Here is an 18,987-nt window from a genome sequence, read left to right on the forward strand (position 1 = left end):
GAATGAACTGAGCTCTCCAGAGCATGTAGTTCGACGGCCCAAGCTTCTGCAACAGTTGTGGAGAAACATTCAGAGAGACAAGCGAAGATCCAATGAAACCAGAGGAACCAGAGGAAGGTGGCGACGGATCGAAAGCAAAGAAAGGTGGCGACGCCATTACCGCGAAGCGAAACAAGAACCAGATAAAGGTGAGCGAAAGCGCAGGTGAGCAAGAACTAAGAAACCAGGAACAAGAACTAAGAACACGAAACAAGAACCAGTGGCTCTTGTGAGCAAGAAACAAGAACACAAACAACAACGAAAAAACGAAAAGTAAAACGAAAGCTTGCAGGAGCAAAAAGAGGAATCTGATACCATGTAGAGGTTGTACAAAATGATTTTCATATATTATTCAATCTGACATTACATGTATATATAGATGACCAGACACATCAAGGACAGCTGGCTATAACTAATCACCCTAACCACCTTACATACACATGACAATCAGTTACACGTTTACATCAAGGAGGGTGATCTCTATCACTACTCAAGTGGTTATTAATGAGTAAAAGATCTTTCAACTTCTTAACCATGCAACATTAAACACTATCGCACGAAAGATAGTTCGACAGTCACAGTCTTCCGTGACTATAGAAACTCAAGACTATCACTCTAGGACATGCATAGAAAGTAGTCACGGAAGTCTGCATCTTTATTCGTCAGAGAATGACTTAGTCTTATAGTTCTTGGACATTCATAGAAGATCCCACAAAAGACTACAATGGTTGTCCATGGACACTTAGCTTTAAACCTTGGTTGTCCATGAGCTTTGACTTAGAACATTTTTAGTTTGCCAATGAAGCTCGGTCGTTCGTCCCTATTCATGGAAGATCATGGATAGTAGACTTAGACAACTCTCTAAGTCAAACAAACTTGTTTCTTGGTTTTTCAATCGAAGTTCTTTTTTATATCACTATTTTGGGCTTTGTACATCTTGTTGGTCATTTACATTAGGATTACAAAGACATTCCAATAAAGATCAAATCCTAATTTTTGTTCATTGAAAGATGCCTTCAACTTTATGTTGCTTTTAGGTCTTTGATCTTTCAAGCCATGGAAGACCATCCGCTATACGCGGACTATCGTCTTTGCCAATTCTTTATTCAATCAACATATCTTGTTCTTCCTTCAACTGTACCTCTTCAGTAACTTAGGTATCATCAATCTCTTTGTATTTTTTTTTTGCTAGAAGTCAGCAAGTATATATTGATATTGAAAAGAGTATAGAGAATGAAACAAATTGCTGTTGGGCAAAAGAGCTCAAACAGCCAAAGAAACTCAAGAAACCATAAACGACATCAGGCTAACAGAAACGGTAATATGGCCTGCCCAAGGCTTCCCAAGAGGTCCAAAAGATTAAGAAATTAAGGGCATCATTCCACACTTCTGAGTTTTGAGATCTTGTTGCTCTAGAGGCAAGGGCATCACACGAAGGTTTTTATATATGAAACTCATAATATATAACTAGAACCGTCTAATTTCAACAAATATAATAGCAATTTTTTTTTATATATTATATAATGTATATTATTTTATGAATAATATAGTACATATTATATTCTTCACTTAGGCATACCCAAACCTATTTTTCATTAAGGGGAAGAGAACACAAACAATCGTGTAACCCTTGTACCAACGCGGGGGCCAATGAGAGTGCACACAAAGGTATTTGTTTAGATGAGGTTTTCAATTTCACTAGGGTTGGAACAGTCTTTTTACGTGCTCCTATGTTTGGGCACAGAAACCACGCGACCAGTTAATATTCTTTTTCCTTTTCATTATATATTCTATTATGTCTAATAGTAACCAGATGATTATTGTTTATAGCCCATAACCTATTATCATAATTGATTATTCATAAATAAGTCATAAATATAAATACAAACTATGCCATAGACAACTTTAGTTGAATTTGACTCCACTTGACCTCATAAGAAAAGACTGCATTTATGCAATAGGCCTAAAACAAGAGGGATGAGAGAAGAACGTCACTTGATCGCGTGGCCTATGTGGCTCTTGCAGCTAAACATAAAAGTGCATGAAAATACCATGCTTTCCCATGAAAAGGTGGAAATTCCATCTAAATCGATACTTGCGTACATGCTCCTACTCTAGAGGTCTGGTTCACCGATCCATCACCGAAGTGTACAAAGCTTTACGGTTGGGAAAATCGAAGCATGGTGGTGGTGGTGGTGGTGGGTGTAAAAGAAGATGATGATTTGGGGAAGATGAGGGCATTTTGGGGTTTTGAGAACAAGTTATTTAGGGGTAAAATAGTCTTTTCAAATTAGGTTAAGATAATATATAAGTGAGGGTAAAAAGGTTATTTTCATTTATGAAAATAAAACAAAGGTTAAATTGATCATTTTCAATTAGTTTAGGACAACAAATAAGTGAGGGTATTTAAGTTTTTTCAGATTTAAGAAATTGAAGCAAAGGGTAAAACGGTAAAAAAATTATCATCTAACGGTGGTATTTAACGGATTGGACCTATGTGGCATTTGGGGTGTAAAACAGATGTGGTACCTAGAATATTGAGGGGTGGTACATAGAATATTGAACCGCTTAGAGGGTATGAGGAATATTGGATGCATTCTGGGGGGTACGTGTACTTTACCCAAATAATAATGAATCATACGCCTCTTGGCCCTCCAATTGGATTCTGATCAAATAAATGGTTGTGACTAAAAAATTATTTATCCTAAAATATAATTGATACGTTTCTATTTCTTTTATTAGGAAATGTTCATGGAAGAATTCCAAGTAACGCGGAGGATAACATCATTATTCTCGAAAACCTAGCTGTCCACAAAATTAAAGTAAAGAAGGACAAAAAAAAAAAGGTTGATTTGAGGAGAGAGGCCGAAGAGAGAGAAAAGTCAGGAATTGTGGTGGGTGGGTCAGTGGTCAGAAAAGTCTTTGTAGATAATAGAGATGATATTCCATTCAACTTGGAACTACAGTACCTATTAATTTATTACTTGAAGAGACATCGATTCAGTTTCCCAAGAGGCCAAAGAACCCAAGCAAAAAGACTTGCTTTAATTAAAAATTAGGATTACCTATCATTAATTAATTAGTTAAGATAGCATTTATTATTGAATAATTTATTTTTTTAAATAAAAATAAAGCAATCAGAGAAAGAAGGCGTTGCTTTCGATCATGTGCCTTGGTAATCGCCATTGATCGTACCATAAAACACACAAGGCCCAGGCCCAGGCCCACTTGGACTTGTAAGTCTTTGCCAGATCGTAGCGTCACACACTCTCACACGCAAAACTCTTGAAGAATAGGAGGAGGAGTACAGTTGTACTACTACTGCAAGGCTGCAAGCATTGCTTTTGGGTTTTAATAGTTTTAAATGTAAATTTAAATTGAAATATGGTTGCTTGTGCAGGTCGCTTTCCTTCTATCTTGGATTTGACTCATTCTTACGTGGCATTTCTTAAAACACCGTCTCTTCCTTAGACTCTCCGACAGCCAAAAGCATGTCAGGGGCATTTCGTAAATATCCAATGTTCCTCCGGTAAGGAAGGATACTCTGTATCATTGTACACCGTATAACCCTGTACCACTTTCAGGATTTTAGTAATCGTTATTGATATTATTGGTATTGGTATCGGTATCGATATCGGTATCGGCCAAGAAGTTTACCTCTGTTTTCTTCAAAAAAAAAGATTTTTACATTTGTACCCTTATTTGTAGCAATCCATCGAGATGGGATCAATCAGAAATCGATATTGATCTCCACTAATATCGATACAAATCGATTGATATGGTCAATAAGATATTATTCTTCAAACCATGACCGCTTGTCATGATTACCCATGGCAATTCATATAGGGCAATTATTTTGCCCAATAGGATATCATCCTGCCCTATTGGCATGGTTCTTATCCAAGGATTGGTCAAGGCTGATACTGATTTTTGGATCGATCATAATTGGCTTAGATTGACAATAAAAGAAAAAAAACACACACCAAAATTCAAGTTTTGCTGGATCAGTTTTGGTATTGATAAAAAATATTAAAAATGGGAAAGGATAGATCAAAAATATTAAAAAAAAAGGATCAAAACCCTAAAGAACTCAAAAAAAAATAAAGAAGCACATGTATCAAATCGGATGATTCAATCGAGTAGACTGATCTAGGGAGCGATCCACTAATACCTTGCCAAATAGGTCATTAATCGAGATTGGTCTGATCCGGTAATTTTTGACCGATCAAATCCGATACCCCAAACCATGCCTATTGGAGGTCAAATTTCAGATCAAAGGGGAGTTTTTTTTATTTTTTTTATTTTTTTTTGCGCCATATATAAACTATTGCTCCTCAAAACACCCAAAACAAAGAAAAAGATATAATTATCATATATATAGTAAAAATACGTTTAAGATAGACACATGAACATGATTAGCAAATTATCCATTCACTAACACGTGGATCAATGAGAGCGTATGTAAGGATATCAATAAAAATATGATTTTTTATTTCTTGGAAGTAGTGATACTTTTGCACGTTCTTGTGTCTAGCACCCAAGCCACAATATAGTTTTCTTTGTAAAAAAGAAATAATATGGGGAAAGGAACTCTATCCAGGAGCATGGCCTGTGCTAGCACTCCTATATGTCTATCTCGCTCCGTTCCTTATGAATAGACATCTAGGTCCTTTATTTTGTGAAGGAAAGAGATAGACACAAGAAACACTGACATAGGCCGCACTCCCGTACAGAAGCTAGGCCCTATTGGTTGCTTTTAAAATGGGACAGCAGGGTCTTTGCTTTCTAGAGATTAGAGAGAGAACAGAATAAATAACATGGGAATTGGAAAGTGGGAACAGGACTTTAGAAAATTCAACCTTCTTACTTTGCTTCTAAAAGTCAGGTCAATTTGTTTCTATTTTGTTAAATTTTTTTTTAATATTTTTCTCTAAAGGTCAAGAGTATTGCCTCGTTCATGAGACATTAATATATGTCGTATGATTGTATTACAAGTATTATTATTAGTCTAACCATTGCAAACTTATACTGAAAATATCTACATTGGTACTTATTAATGTATGAATTATATATTAATATTTTTATGGTAATGCAAATTTTTATTTTTATTTTTTGGTTGAAGCAATTCATAATGGTCAACTATAAGTGTGTTACATGGGTATTAATTATAAGGTTGAGATTCTCTTTGTGTACCCATGAAATTTTAGAAAATATCTACATGGGTACTTATTCAATTATGAATTATATATTTTATATTTTTATGATAATTAAAAATTTTTCATTTGGTAGTGGTCAACTATAATTGGTTAATTACATGGGTATTATAAGGTTGAGAATTTGTAACTATAATAATTTTGTAAATCACATATCAAAATTTGTCTTTTGAAAGTCATGAAAATCATTATATTTTATGGGGGAAAAAAAGGCTACTTGGTCGTTTGTTTCCTACGGTCAGACACAAGAGCACACAAAAATATCGTTTTACCCTCAAGAAATAAAAAATTGTATCTATGTTGATGCCCTTACATACGCTCTCATTGACCCTCACACTGGTGTAGGTGTTACACTTTTAGACAATGATCTCTTGTACATATGTAGATATTTCGGCTATATTTGCAAATTTGTATTATTTTTTTTTATAGACTTGATTTTTCTAAGTGGACGATAAGGAAATAATCTTCTTAAATAGCACCTAGAATTACTATATGGTAGGCTGGATTGATATATTAATGTAGGCAAGTAAACCTAAGGTCCTGTATTGTTTTGCAAAATTTCAACTTGATCGGAGTTTACCAAGTGACAGAATAGAGAACTTCAACAATCTAGGACTCTGAGAGAGTGCAAGTAGAATAGATAGATGGGATTCGATTGAATCAAGTTCTTGAATCTGACATGTTGCTAATCTAGATCATGACCGCTCAATCCCACAATTCAAATCACACATCATGACTCAAAATAGTGGATCATTTAGGAAGCCCTTCCAAAATTGGGCCATATAAATAAAATTAATCTTCTTATATAGAAGTATTATTATTTTATATGTACACATAGTTTTTCTATTGTATCTTCCAATGATCTTACCAATTACAATTATATGTATCCCACACCATATCTCTCTTTTATCTTGATTTACTATGTAGCTTAATTGCATTCTCACATAATAGGTCTTAAGTATTTGTCAATAGTCCCTTGCTTCAGTGACTAGAGAGACATCACGGTGAAACACACAGGTCTTGGGTTCGAGATTATGCTACATTGCGATCTTCCTCCTTACTCTAACACGGTGATGGACGTTGCCAGCCGGTGGTTGATACCAATGAGTTGGCCATGCTTGATCTTCTCGGCGGGATCCTCTCCCTCCTCCTTGCCCTCCTCTTCCCCTTCGAATCCGTAGGTTAACTATGTACTTCCATCTCTAATGAAAAAACAAAAAAAAGGACTTTAGTACTTTTAGGATATATTGTGAGACATATCATGGATCCAACTATATTAGTTTGCGTTCATGTTTCATCAGAGTTGAATCATCCAACCTAGTTGGTAGAGATTTCAATTCCTATGATAATGAGAGTTGGATGTAAATAAAAACATGCATCATGCTTACCCATGTCAACTGATTCAACTAAAACTTATCCAAACAAAGGTAGCTAGAGGATCCTGACATACCATCGACACATCTAAGAGGGAGAGAAAGGTGTGAACCAAGAGACTTGAACCTAAGACGTGTTCTTGATTGATAATAAGGAATTGATAAATGATTTTAATATTGAATGGTACTGTATTTTGTACAACGTGTATTAGTAAATTGTTATATTTTTCGATGCCTATATTTCTCATTGTTTTGGTAAGATTTTGGCAATACAAAAGAAGGGGAAAATTTTTGCATGACAAGATGTATTTAATTTGATACTTTTATATACCTTATGACATTTTTGGTTGGTCTTCAAATTTTGTGAATAAGTAATTTATTTCATCTATCCTTTAATTGGAATCGTCACGTTAACCATCCATATAAATTCAATAGGTGAAATTGCAAAGGGTAAAAAATCCACGGACTAATAAACCATGCAGTTGGGATGACCCCACGAAATTAACATGACATGTACCCAGTTCAAATTATTCTTAAAGTGGCCCATAAACCCTCCACATTGAAGAGATACCCTCTAGATGTGTTTAAATCCAAAACCTTTTGCCCAAAAGGAATATTAAAAACAGTGAAAGACTACTTATGTGGGAATCACTTGCAAATATTTTTTTGGGGGTAATGAAGCTGTCCAATCAACATTTACAGGACAACAATTTTCATTTCATTCCATTTCTTTACCACTATTATCATGCTAATTTAAAAAAGGGAGAATGTTTTCTATGCAGTAGCGCAGGCGAGGTCTAAGCACATGGGCCTATCACTCAGGGGAGCCGGATGGTCATTGCACTCACCTCCATGTGCTTAATCGTAGCTTGTGTTGCGACACAGAGAACAACCGCCCTCTAAAACAAAAAGAACATATAAAAAAAAGAAAAAAATAATTATATTTAATGAACAAAGAAATAAAAAATTTGTTCTTACAAGAAAAAAATTGAAAGGAAATTTTTATATTCATGAACATATTGACCATGGAAGTGCCCATAGACAAACTTTGAAAGGGACCCACAAAAAAATTTGGATTAGATTAATAATTATGGATTCATATGTTACATGAGGCATCTGTTTGATTTGACCAGAAATCGAATTGATGCCCGACCAAGTTAATTAAATAACTATATGGCTCTTAATACTACTTTCTCTCTCTTTGATTTTTTTAAATAGTTTTGGAGTGAAGTTGGAGTACGAAGATTCTCACCCACCCCAAGAAATGGGCCGGCTATATTTTTTAAAATGGGATGGTCCCTTAGAAATAGGTTTTAGGGAGACTTTCTAAATTATTAATAGGACTTAGATTCATGGTTCTATGTATCTGTTCCATCTTCTATAGTTTCTAGAACCCACAACAAAGAAACTTTAAAATTTGTATATTTTCTATTTGACATCACAATGCAAGTGGGGACTTCTTATTTAGATCCTAAATTGAATTTTTGTGGTACAATATCTATGCATAGACACTTAATTTCTATGGAAACCACATGGGAAACATATTATAAAGGTTTTAGTTTATATAGACGATATGCTTCTCATAGTGGGGTTGGGTTTTTTTTGTTTGCCTCTATACGTTATCTACTTGGGTTTCCTTATATGTGCGCCACCAATTAAGGAAATTTTGGCAATTTTCATGATTACTTTAATTTATATTATTTTTGGATTTGATGTGTTGAATAATAATATGGGCAGTGTAAGGAATTTGCACACTATACACCAATGAAGGGTTAAATAATGAGACCCATAATGTCAAAAGAATAAGAAAGTGTCAGTGTGGGCCTCACACTATGTTGTGTGAAGGGTATAAAGAAATATGTATAAGGGCGGCACATGCTTCTCTTTCCTTATTTTTTATACCAATGAGGGGCAAGAGAATGGTATCATTAATAAGTGATTCATATGGGATTCATGATGTCAAAATAGAAGAGAGTGTCAGTATGGACTTCACTGTACATTATAAAAGAAGGGTATAAAGGAATCTGTATAAGGGCGGCATATGCCTTCTTTTCCCTATGCTTTTATAGATTTTTCAAACCAATATGGTTTCATAAGTTTATCTAAGTGGTCCAAATATCTATCATATGGTTGATTGGATAGAATCTAAATTTTATAGAGATAGATATTAAAATCCATTGGTTTTTTTTTTTTTTTGGGTAAAAATACTAAAATCCATTATTAACATATAAAATTTGATATATGATTAATCCAAAATTACATTAATTATCATCATTTTGTATGGCAATATAAAGATGGGTTGCTTCGATAAACTGGGCCATTAAAATGACTTCTTCCCAAAGTTTGCTGAAATTCGTTTATTACATTTACATACTGACTATATAGGGGTGTGTGATGGTGCAATGGATGTTGTACCACCATCCCAGTAGAATGGGTAGCTAAGAACTGCCATGTGGCAGATTAAAACTGTAGTGTTATTGGTAGGTCCTTTCTTTCTTGCCTCGTCAAATTTCATGCCAAATGGGCTCCAAAAAGAAAAGTCAAGATAGGGTTGAGATAGTTGAACATTTTAATTAAGGGTCAGCGTTCTCTGTGGGGGAGAGTGTGACTCCTGCTCGTGCATGAGAGCCAATGAGAATATGTGCATTGGCCTCATGGGGGTATGACAGTCATTTCGCCCCCTCTGTGTCTAGACATAGACGATATACTCCCTCACAGAAAACTTTTCTCGTTCAATTAATGATAAAATTATAAAAAGAAAGAGTCCAATACAAGGTGGCTATATTTTATTTATGAAACTAACTCAAACGTATATGTGGACTACAAATATATATTAGGGCAATAGATCATTGTCTGGTCATATAGTCTTTGCAACAATTTGGGGGCCAATGAGAATACATGTAGCAGCATCAACATGGGTGAAATATTTGATTTTATGAAAAGTGGGGCAGTAATTTCACCTGCTTCTGTATCAGGGCATAGGGAGCACACGGCCACATAGCATTCTTTTCCTAAAAGTTATCAGGAAAGGTTGCATGCATGGCTTTTAACCTAAAACGGTTTCCACTGGGCCTTTGTTTTACTACAATCTAAATTCTTTGGCCCTACCATGCATAAATGTGGTGTTCTCCCTATGTTTTCTAAATGATCCCTATTTTAGAGAAGAGTTTGGTGGGTTTCATAGCATATGAATTAACCTCTTTTTTAATTAAAAATAAAAAATTAACCTCTTTTTAGTTGGGTTTTATATATTATGGTTATAACCTTCAAGTTTCGTGGTTTCAAGTGGATTCATGTCTTCCCCTACCTCATTGACATTGTTGTTTTGGTGAAAAGCTTCCCCTGGCCTATTTCACAATAGGGTTTGGTGGGGATCATGAATTATTTCTATTTGTTGTTGGTGTTGGTTTATATATTTAAAAATTTTAAGTTTGAAGATGTTTCAAGTGGTTGCATCTCTCTCTCTCCATCCATATGAATATATGATGGTGTGTGGGAACTTTTTAGCCACCCTTGACAATTTTGGCAAGCTACACCTAATATATTTGGTGGTCTAGCTATCTCACTCTTATTGCCACTATGTGTGGGCTTTTGAATTTTTACCCATGGATCATGGGTAGATGATGAGATGGATATACCCACTAAATTTAGGCCCTAGTGCTAATAGATGATGTGGTGGATAGGCCCACTAAATTTAGGCCCTAGTACTATCACATGGCAACTTATTAATGGCATGTGGGAGCGGGTTTCTACTACGGGCGTGTAGGAAATCCGATCCGGGTGTGAGAACAGTGATTTGTCCTCAAGGGAATATCCTTGTCTTGGGAAATAGGGAGCCACCTCTAGGTTAGAGTCTAAGAACTAAAAATAAATATGACTCCATTCAAATCTCGGTTAGACCACGAGATCGAATTAGAGTCAGGTTGCTGGTCATGAAAGGTGGTAGGCATCCCAGTTCACCCGGTAAAATACTAAACATTCTAAACTAACATACATATATCATGTCATAGTTTACATAAATAAAATAAACAAGAAAATTCAATAAAAGAGAGATGGAGAGTTACTTCTACGTATGCATTACAAGACAAGGGTTAGTATCCATAATCACATACAATATTATATTATAGATTCATATGAAATAGACTAACTTAAGTTACTGTCTATCAGTTAAATAGTTTCTACCCAAAAAAAAAAATCAGTTAAATAGAAAATAATAACCCTAATTTACATGCGTGTAATATTCACCCATTTCATGGAATTAAAACCCTAAATATTTTAATAAGGAAAAATAAATTAATCCTAACATTTGAATTCCTGAAAAATTATATAAATTTAAAATAACCCTAATTATACATGATTCTATTCTAATATCATGAAAATAAAATTATATAATTTTTTAAAACTTGAATAAAAATTTTAAATAATCAAAATCCCCTACATGTAATATCTAATCTAACATGCAAAATAAAAACTATGAATTGAATATAAATAAAAAGTAAAGTATTTAAAAATCCTTAAACAAAAATCCCTAAATCCTAGATTACAAATATTTTTGAAATAATGGGTGGGGGGGGGGGGGGGCGGCGGAGGGGTCATACATGGGCTCGGAGGTTTCCTGTTCCACCCAATGGGCCGGGGTTTCTTTAGTCCAAAAAATAAAAAACGAAATAAATAAGTAAAAATCAGAATCCTTTCCCAAGTAAGGATTAAGAAGAGGGATATTTTATCCGTTTACATGTAAATATAGCTTTTTGGATAGTTATAGCCTATCTGTATCCGCATCCGTTTAACTTTCGGACTGATTTGGATAATGCTAAACGGATATGGACACAGATACGGAAACGGATTTCGACTATTCATTTACTCCTCTACCCATGAAGCAGTGGATAAGAAGCTTTTATGGAATATGGTTTTGTTGGAAATAGACAAGAAGCAGAAGCCAGAGAGATCAACAAGGAGTCTACTCACTCTAGCAAGCAATGCAGGTTGGATCACATACCATACAGATCTGGACCGACTCTCAATTGATAGCGAATTGATTGACAAAGAAAAAGGAGTTTCAGCGGGCATGGAAGTTGTTTTCATTACTCTCTATATTCAAATATTCAAACTGTTATTACAAATATCAGTCTGTTAATGTTCTTAAGCAAAACTGAATCAATGTTGACCTTGCCCACTTTTTTTTTTCTTCATAGAAATCAATTTATTCATTGTTGCGTGAAGACCTCGTAGTTGTTGGATTACAAGGCTCTATTAACCACGGAGTGGACTGGGGCCAAATTGTTATACAAACACATAACGCCTTCTCCTAGCTATGGAATTAGTTACTGTGTTAAATCTCCCAAAAAATATTTTGGAATTTTCAATCAATCAAATAGGAGAATAAGTGGATAATAACTTTAATCACAGATTGGACCGATAGAGGAACCTTTGTGATTATTCTTGTGATATAAGAGCAGAGTTCTTTGCAGTCTGTCTCCACTATAAGTTGATCAAAACTGTCTAAAATTGCTTATGAAAAGAAAATTGTTCTCTAAATACACCAGGTAGGCTCAGATTGACAGAGTTTGATGATTTCTCACTCCTAGCATTGATAGCATTAATAGTCCGCCACTGATTAGTGGGACTGACCCTTCTAATTTTAATCATGTGGATAAGATAATTTTATATTATAAATATTAGATCAAGATAAGCCAAATATCAAAATTGGTATTCATTTTAATTGTTTTCTTTATTTAGGTGGTGGGGCAGGACGGGAAAAAGGGTGAGCCACAACATGGATCTCTACCACATTGCCTGCCATGTATTGTGCTAGGGGCTGAGCTAGGATGCAATGGAAGATGGGCCTAACCCAAATGCACCTGATAATTAAATGGGCTTTGAGAGGATCAACCCAAGTCAAACCATATATAATCAAGTGCTTTCCGCCTTCCCTATTTGAAATTTGAATCTTACCAAAAATAAATAAATTATGAATTGAAAAAAACATCGGTTCCAAAATGATAATGTTATGTGTGTTTTGAATTCTTGTAAGATTGATCGGTTCTGACATTGTTTTGGTGGTGAGTGGTGACTCAAATGAGATTTTTTCTGAGGTTTGTGATGATAGCAGAATACTTGGGTATGGTATGATCCGACCTAATGGATCGAACCGACTTGAAGGAGTATTACGGTAATACCCATGTTTACGTGTCTAATTGTGTAAGCAAGAAAGAAAGAAGTGAGATTAGGAGTTTTTATGTTGGGGTTTTGAGAAATGAGAGTTCTTGCAGACATTTGGGTGTTTTGAGAGATCTCCAGTGCAATCTTCTTTCATTATATAGTAAATCATCTTCAGCTTTGCCCGTGGACATAGAACATCACATTGGTGTGTGAATTAGAACCAAGTTAAATCTCTGTGTCATCTTCGCTCTGTTTTGTTTTTGTTCGTGTTTCTTTGATGTTTGTTTTATTGGATAAAATACCGATAAATCAATCAAATAAACATTTAACTGTAAACCGAATAAAAATCAAATCAAATCTTGATAACCAATCCAAAATCATTACTCATAAAACTCTTCGATCGGCGGTTTCGAAAGTAGATTATGATGTGTTTGCATGAATTTTTGATTATGTTAAAGTATTCCAATGATTTTCTAAATTTCATTTTCCTCGATGATATCGGATAACTAAACAAAATTCAAACCTGATAATAGAAACCAAAATCAAATTTTTTTTAAAAAAAAGTAGCATTCGTTTCTGTTTCAGATTATACGAATTTTTTCATGAGTCAAACCAGATAAAAAAGTTTAACTGGACCGAACTGACAAACTACATTATATGAAGAAAAAACAAAAAACACTACAAAACCGCCTTCTTTTTCCATTTGGGGTTCGGTGTGGTCCAGTTAAAAAACCAATTGCTTGCATAGACTTTCCCAATTCATCAAACGAAGCTTCGTTTTTCCAAGTGGTTTTTTTTTTGTTTCAGATTCTCATTCTGAGATTCAAAGATTCCAGTCAATACTAGAATCATGAATTCTAGATTTGTATTTGGAAATACAAATTAAATGGTGATTCTTGATTCTGATGGTCGTAATATCATAATCAAGTTTGGTTTACATAAATTCTAATTGAAATACATAGGAAACCACAGGAATGCCAATTGAAATGAAAATTAAAAAAAAAAAAAAACTCTATGGGGGAGTATGCAACCTGCGCCAGACACAGAGGGGTGAAATGATCTTCCTGCCCCCATGAATGGCGGTAATGATTGCCTTGTTGATGCTGTCGTGCGCTCTCCCATTGACACCCATACGCACACAGGGGCCACACTCCTCCACAAAAAACTCTTGTCCAACAACAACAACAACATAGCCTTATCCTTACTTAATGGGGTCGACTACATGGATATTAGAAGAATTAGCAAAGATAAAATATATAAAAAGATAATAATAATAAAAGGCAGGGGGGGCATACAACATCTACACATACTCGAGGGCATCATCCCTTCTTAGTTACGTACTATTTCTTATTTGCCCAACATTCCGCTCAAGACCTTGAGAACAACAACATCACATCATTATGTTCCAACTAAGTGGGGTTGACTACATGGATCTTAGATCTCCAATCAGCTCTGTATGAAGTCATACCAGATACAAGGCCTAAGCTAAGCATGTCCTTCTTTATCACTTCTCCTATGGTTATCCAATCAACACTGTTTGAGGTCATACCAGGTACAAGACCTAAGCTAAGCATGTCCTTCTTAACCGCTTCTCCTATGGTTATCTTAAGCCCTCCCCTGGTTCTTTTAGTTCCCTCAACTAGGACCAGGTCACTCCTCCGAACTAGAGCATCTTGAGGCCTCCATTGATGATGGTCATACCACCTCAAACGACTTTCTCTAAGTTTGTCATGTATCAGAGCTACTCCCAATCCAGTTCTAATATGGTCATTCTCACTTTATCCTTCCTAGTTTTCCCACTCATCTATCTCAACATCCTCATCTTTACAACACCCAATTTATTTGTATGGCTCTTCTTCATTTATGTGGTCCTCAATGTTTGGTCTAATTTAGAACCCGTTCAACGTTTTGCCCATGGTTACTAAAGCTACAAGTTGGTCCAATGTGTGGTAATAATGTCTAGGATAAAAAGAACATAGTCAACAATGTACCGAGTTGGTTCTCACACAATATTATTGTTAGTGTAGTATATCCTAGGTGTTTGGGCTCTATATCCCTATATGACCCATGAAGGCAAAATTAGGACATGAGGTTCCCCTTTAGCAAGGTGTACCTATATAATTCTCACCATGCTTTCGTGCAAGATGATCCAATAGTTCGATAGTATAATCTTTTTGATATACCAGAAGGTACGAAGGCTATGGATTGTGGTTTCACTAAGGGTAAGCCACGTGCCTTCGTACCATGCCCATGACTATGCCACATGGCCTTTTGGGGTTAATCTTTGTTGTAGTGTGTGATAAAGTGTATACAATGCATGATGTAGATAGCCTACCAAAATTAGAATCCAAAAGCATACGTAAATAAAAATCGTGTCCTATAACAATCCACTAATACCAGGAAGAATCGGTCTAGGCTGATACCGATTTGAGATTACGAACCATGCTAGGGATGCAATTCAGGCATCTAAAATGGGCTTTGCTGAAAAATACCTTTTGATTTTGTTGCCATAATCAGGTGGGCTGATTGGAAATTTCACCTGACCTTCGATGTCCGAGCAGGTCCAATTATTTCGCTAGCATCTATTTATGACCTTAATAAGGAAGAATTCTGGCATGTACTATACAGAGGATACATATCGGAGTTGTTTGTTCCATACATGGATCCAACGGAAGAATGGTACTACAAGAACTTTTTTTATGCAGGTGAATTTGGTTTGGGCCTATGTACAGTATCACTTAAGCCCAAAACTGACTGCCCAGCCAATGCAGAATTCATGGATGGGTACTATGCTGGGCAGGATGGGAAGCCCATTAAGATTGAACATGCTATTTGTGTGTTTGAACGGTATGCCGGAGATATCATGTGGCGGCATACAGAAACCGGCATTCTCGGATAAATGGTAAGCAATCCTAGGATCCAAACCCAAATTCAATTCACTAGTTATGAGTAATTTTTATTGGTGATTGATGGATAAACCTCGGGTTGGTTTTTTGCAAATAAGGGGGGGTTCGACCAGAAATAAACCTAGTAATGATGATGGTTTCAACCATTGGCAACTATGACTACATCATTGATTGGAAGTTTAAGTAGTGTGGCACCATAAAATTTTCGGTGGGTGCATTTTTACCCTTTTAAAAAGAAATTGTATTATGAATATGACTTGGAGGTAGGGCTGTCAATCCGTCGATTTGGGCCGGTTCTGGTCTAGTATGAATAAGTTTTGGTGTGATAAAGGTGAATACGAAACCAAACCAATAAGGAAAGCTTCGATTTTGGTATGTTTGATTTTGGGTTCTCAAATCATTTTGTTATTGGGTTGGTTTCGATTTTGGTCCGTTTTAAGTTTGGTTTGAAAAAAAAAACCGCTTTGTAATGAGTTTTGGGTATTAGGTTATATCAGTTTGGTTTCGATCGACTCGGTTTTTCATCCGGTTTTGGTTTGGGTTATCGGTTTTATTTGACTTGGTTTGGTTTCAGGTGTGCAATACCCCAGCTCAAAGCCGATCCAATAAGGATTGGTTCGGTTGGGCCATTTTACTAGTTGAGCTAGGTTTTCACACCCCTACTTGGAGCCATGGTTTAAGGAATCGAAATCGGATAAGGTGCACTACCCGATCCCAAATCCAACTGATTTATTCAACCCTCTTTTGAAGATTCTGATTTTAGGATTTCAACTAGTTCTAGCTGATTCCAAGCCAATTTCAAACCATTCTGATCTGATTGAAATTGGAATCAACAGAAACGGATACCATCCCTGATTTCATCCTCTTGAAGTACTATGCCTGAGGATGCCATCTATCTAAATTCTAAAGGAGAAATGTTCTGTAAGGAGAGTGTTAGACTGTTAATGTACCCCTTGCACCCAGACACATGGGAGTTAAAATGATCGTTCCACCCCTATGAAAGGTGGTAATAAGTGCCTGATCGATGCCACCCCGTGGTCCCAATGGCTCGTGCATGTGCAGGGGCCGCCTCGCTCCCCCACACATAACTCTTGCACATTCTAAAATGTATAACCATACTCTGCTTCCCTCGTCATAGGTTGGGCTTACAGGTATATTAGAAGTGAGGGGTGTGACATACACTGAAATTGACCAGATAAAGGAAGATGTCTACGGAACACTGTTAGCAGAAAACACCATCGGTGTATACCATGATCACTTCCTCACCTTCCATCTTAACCTTGACATTGATGAGCAGGACAATTCATTCCTCAAGAGCAAATTGCAGACAACCAAAGTGATGGACAATAGCTCACCAGGGAAAAGTTATTGGTCAGTTTTTAAAGAAGTCGCTAAGCATGAATCTTGGCTTGGAACAAACTAAGCTATTGGTGATGAATCCTAATAAGAGAACCAAAATGGGGAACCACAATGGTTACCGTCTCATTCCAGGTTTTCCTGTAGCTCCCCTTCTCTCTGATGATGACTATCCACAGATCCGAGGGGCTTTTACCAATTACCAAGTATGGGTCACTCCCTATAACAAATCTGAGAAGTGGGCAAGTGGTTTATATGCTGATCAGAGCCATGGAGATGATACTCTAGCCATTTGGAGTCAAAGGTAATAAAACATTAATGATAATCCATATTTCTTGGATCTAAACACTTTACATCAAGGTTTGATTGAATCTGTTAAGTTTGTTCACAATGCAGGAACAGAGAAATTGAGAACAAGGACATTGTCTTGTGGTACACTTTAGGCTTTCATCATGTTCCTAATTAGAAAGATTTTCCAGTGATGCCGATGCTAAGAAGGGCATTTGAGCTCTGGCTGTCAAATTTCTTTGAGAACAATCCAGTGCTGAAAACAAAACGACCTAAGAATGTGGAATGGCCCAATTGTACCAAGACTAGTTAAATTTCTTCTCTAAATTTTGTTCTATAAGATGTTTCAATTAAGAATACATATAGTCTCAGGAATTCATAATAAAATTTTCAAGTTCTCCTTCCTCTCAGGAGCATGTCCTTTTGTTTGATGTTCTATACAAAATAGGAAGAGAGTACATGACCTATATATGGTCATTGGTAAACCATAGACAGAAAATAAGGGGCAGAGGAATAATTTGGATAGTATTGATCAGTAAATCCAATGATTTGATAAAAAGGTAAAGTACTAAAGCTCAAGATCATTTAGGCAAACTAAAAAATTTCTATGGATAGAGGGCGAGCTTCGGCGCAATGGTAAGGTTGCTCCATTGTGACCTAGTGGTCGTGGATTCAAATCAGAAAACAGCTTCTCTTCAAAGTGGGAGTAAGACTGTGTACATTATGACCCTCCCTAGATCCCACTGTGATGGAAGCCTTTTGCATTGGGTACGCCCCTTTAAAAAAATTTCTATAGATATAATATTGTTCAAGGGGCAACTGAGGGGAGGAGAAAGTGCTTTCAGGACTCTCTAGAGAAGAATTCTAGGTGAAAGGGTAAACAATAAATCATAAATGTCATGAAGAAACTGAAGATCCAAAACCAGGCAAAAAGAAGGTCATTGCACAGTTGAGGCAAATCTGCCAGACTCACCAAAAGAATCAGGGCTGAAGGTTTAGTTTTGACAAGAACGGGTGATTGGGATTTGGGTGATTTATTCATGAACAAAGGCTCTCAATCTGCCCTCCTCTTCATTGAACAGTGAGACAGTAAAGAAATTTGGGTTGATAGAGCTGAAATTGCACTAGGGAAAAGCTAGAGACTGGTTATATCTGTATTGGAATGTAATACTAATATCAGATAATCCAATCTAATTGATGATTAATCCAATTGTAAGGTTGCAGAATTGGGTTCCTTATCCACAAAAAAAAAAGTTGCAGAATTGGGTTCAAACTTCAAAATATTAGATCAAGCAACAGAGAAATGTAGATTTGATGAACTGATTCAGATTGAAAGAAATATTCAGAAATGTAAATAGTAATTACATCCAATGAAACCAAACCATCCCATGTACAAGTATCAGTCTGGCCTTCCAGTTTCGATCTGAACCATATTCTTCCATTGAAGATTCCAGAAGGATTTTCAAGAATTTGCCTGTCAAGTAATTCCAAAGTTTCTGCAAAATAGATGAGTGATTCTTCAGACCCAATATTGAAATTAATTGAGATTATATGGAACATAGAGTTTGGCAATTGATTCAAAGCTTACAAGAGTATCGCCAAGCATAGCTACAAAAACCCCAATAAAGCATTCAGACTCGCCTTCATTCT

General features: G+C 36.0%; 1 pseudogene; it reads left to right on the forward strand.

Annotated features, from left to right (window-relative positions):
• Positions 1-11,531: 11,531 nt before the first annotated feature.
• LOC122665754 lies at positions 11,532-17,708 on the forward strand (annotated as a pseudogene).
• The last annotated feature ends 1,279 nt before the right edge of the window (positions 17,709-18,987 follow it).

This window comes from Telopea speciosissima, chromosome 6 (genome assembly GCF_018873765.1).
Source record: "Telopea speciosissima isolate NSW1024214 ecotype Mountain lineage chromosome 6, Tspe_v1, whole genome shotgun sequence".
Taxonomy (NCBI): Eukaryota; Viridiplantae; Streptophyta; class Magnoliopsida; order Proteales; family Proteaceae; genus Telopea; species Telopea speciosissima.